Source organism: Prinia subflava, chromosome 6 (genome assembly GCF_021018805.1).
Source record: "Prinia subflava isolate CZ2003 ecotype Zambia chromosome 6, Cam_Psub_1.2, whole genome shotgun sequence".
In the NCBI taxonomy this organism is placed as follows: domain Eukaryota; kingdom Metazoa; phylum Chordata; class Aves; order Passeriformes; family Cisticolidae; genus Prinia; species Prinia subflava.
Window position 1 is genome coordinate 30308631 of NC_086252.1, and position 3608 is coordinate 30312238.

Sequence of the window (3608 nt, forward strand, 5' to 3'; positions counted from 1 at the left end):
GTCATGTTTATGAAAAGTGCTTAGCTGTGAACTGGTTTAGCCTGTGAAGTCTGTGCTAGGGTTCTGGTGATGAAAGCCGAGTCTTTCCTTGCAGAAAGTATTTCTTTTTATATTAAAATCAAAAAGCGGCAAATTGAACTGGTTTCAGTGCTTAAATTCCTCTTGTTAAAGAGCATCCTTTGTGGAGCCGGTTCCCAGCTTATCTAAATCTTTGCACGCTGTGAGGAGGCATTTGCAGAACATTCATTTGAAGAATTGTCTGGAAAAGATCAGTGTTAATTTGCTGAGGTTTTGTAAAGTAGATTTTAAGTATGCCTATTTCTTTTAAACACAAGGAAAGCCATCTGGAACAGACACACATGCAAAGCAGAGCAAAACATCTTCAGCAATACAGCTTAAACACACAACAAATGTATCCTCCATGCTTCTGACCCTAAGCTCCCACTAAATTTCCTCCTTGAAGGAAAACCTGGTACTGCATTCTCTGGGCCGTGCTTCCTGAGCTGGGATGAGCTGAGGTGGGATTTGAGTTTTGCAGCCCAAATCCAAGCACTGTGCACAGCTTTATGCTGTCAGTGATTACAGCATGCATAGAGGCTGCCTGGTTAAAAGGCTAAATTTGAATTTTTGCACAGGGACAAGGTGTGAGAGAGCTTTCTGCTCAGATTCCCATCACTTTTCTTGCAGCAGCTTGCAAGTGCCAGGGAGGTGTCAGAGAGAGAGATGTTAAAGTGGCAGGTAGAGCCTGGGTGATGTAAATATTCCTTCCTCCTGTTTTGGGCTGCTTGTTTAGTTCCTTTCTTCTAGCCTCATCACACTGGTGTCATATTAGGGCTGTGCCACAGCTTGCTGTGTATGGGAACTGCTTCTCAATTCCAGACTATCACTAGAACCCTCAAACACTGTTCACACTCTGGAGGTGATGCAAGAGAAATTGCAGCTGTGCAGTCTTGGGCTGTGTGCAGGGGAAGACTGTGGTGTGCATGGGTGCAGCCAGGGTGGTGTGCAGGTTGTTTGGGAGGTGTTATTCTTGCTTCTGTCCCTTCTGCACAGCACGAAGTTCTGCTTTGTTGGGGACCAGGACCTTGTCTGGAAGTTTTGCACACATTGCAGATAGATGAGATGAGAGGTGGGTGTTTAGGATGGTGATCCAGTGGAGGAGAGGATGGGGCACTGTGCTTTTATGTCCCTGTAGCTGTAGTATTTTTGATCAGATATGGATTGTAACTTCTCTTTGTTATCATCCTCTCCCTCTGATACCAATAGATTCAGTCCTTTGTATGGGACAGAAGCAGCTAGCCAGAGAGTGGGAGTTTGAGTTGGTAGTGAATACATTAAAGGGCTCAGTGTGACAGATTAATGTGAGAATTTACCTTTGTCTATTCCTGCTCTCTGGCAGGTGACTTGTGATGTTTTATCAGGAATGTCAGTGAGTACTGTAAGAACTGTAGCTGTCTGCTCTCACTGCACACCTGAGAAGGTTTAATTCTGCTTTCTAACATAAAACCCATGGAACATATGCTTTAAGAACAGTTTGGGAAGCCCCTTTTCTTCAGTGAACCAGGATTTTTAAAATGGAAGGCATAGTGTTGGTCTGATTTCTACACTACTTTGAAGTCCCATCTTTGCCTCTCTGCTCGTTTTTGGGTGTTGGTGTCTTTCTTCAAGTTACCAGTGACAGGACAAGAAGAATGTCCTCAAGTTGTGCCAGAGGAGGCTTTAGATTGGATATTTGGAAAGATTTATTCACCAAAAGAGTTGTGAAGCCTTGCAACAGGCTGCCCAGGGAAATGGAGTCACCAGCCCTGGGGGGATTCACAAGACGTGTAGGTGTAGCACTTGGGGACATGGTTGAGTGATGGGCTTGGCAGTGCTGGGATAACAATTGGACTCAGTGATCTTAAAGGTCTTTTTCTGTACTTCTGTGATTATGTCCACCCAATTGGAGGGCATCAGCTGGCTTGGGAGTCAAAGAGCAATCCAGCCATGATAGCTTTATATCCCAGCAGTTGCCATCATGGCCATTTCTTCACAGCTATTCCCCTGCCCCATCCCTCCCAAATCAAATACAACTGGTTTTGCAGAACACAGACTTGAATCTTGCACAGCAACGTTGTTTTTTGGACTGCTGAAGGAGACAGCTACTTGAAAGCAGACATCTGGCTGCAGACAGCTCCTTAAGGCAGCAGGCTGGCATGCAGCAGCTGAAGGCAGCTAATTGCAGATCAGATATGGGAAACAGGTAACAAGAGTAAGTAACCAGCTGAACAGCAGCTGTAGTGCATCCTCCAGTGTTGAGATTTCTAAATCTGAAGCAGATTATCTTTCTAGGAGGATGAGCTTGTGCCACTTTAAGTCTTTGAAAGGTTTCAGTAATACTGTGGCTTGTGATATGTGATCCCCCTGAGTGGCCCCAGACAATGCTTATTTTTAGTCTTTGATTATGAACGTCCTGTACATGCTCTGCTAACAAGAACTGTCTCTAATCATAGATGGTATCTGTGTATTCTGTGCTCAGCTTTAATATGTGTGTGGTTCTCACACACACAAAAAAACTTGTGCAGAAATTCTGCAAAACTGACACTGCTTATTAAGGCACAATAAATAGATGAAAGAAAACTGTCCTAGTGTAACAAATCTCGTTCCTCAAACCCAAGGCACAGACTGCAAATCCCACTAGCTCAGTGTGTGAAATTTAGAGCTCAAGAATAACACCAGGTTTTGTTGCTGATTGTAGCTGTGCTGGCCATCGTGGAGAGACTGGAGGAAATATATTGCACAGAGGTGCTGAAGCAAGTGCATCCCCCAAAAGATTAAACTATACTTTGATACTTTGTGAGTAAATCCCTCAAGAGCAAGAAACCAATTGCACTGTTTAAAGCCTTGTATTACAAAACTGAAGGAGTGAGAGAACTGTACCTGCAGAGGTTAATCTTCAGCTCAGGAATTTAAATGAACTCATTAAAATCAACTTACAAATTAGCTCATTAAAATGCAATGCCGCAGATACAGAAGTTGGTTGATCTGGCATGCCACTTGTATGAAAAAGTGACTTAAGAAGCAGAGAACAAATTTATAATATTAAAACTCCATCTTTCTTTGCAGTCCCCCATCTGGAACTCCTTCTTCCTTGAACTGCACTTTCTATTTAGTGAATTAAGCTTGTTTGATCCTGTGCTACAAGTGCTGTGTAATATCAGTAATGTAATATAATGTAATGAAATATATGTCTGTACACACTTGTGCCCTCTCACACACATAGGAACTCTGTAATTGAGCCCTGGCACCATGGGTCACTGCAATGATCATTTTATTACCTTGATAATGAGATTCTACAAGCTGCTGGCTGTAGTGGTTTTATTTCTTAGTGTTTAAATTCTAGATAATCACACTCCTCTACTGCTGCCATTAAAGTAATGGTTTTGTTTGGGGGGAGGTGGGAAAAAAGACACACATGAGTTCTGATATAATTATGTAGACCTGTTCAGAATATCTTTATATAACTACAGAGGCCAGTGATTAAAACTGGCCTTGCTCTTACAGCTTTTCATTTGGTTCTCATATATCCCAGAGGCACATAGGCAGTACAGAAAATAAAAATACAAAGA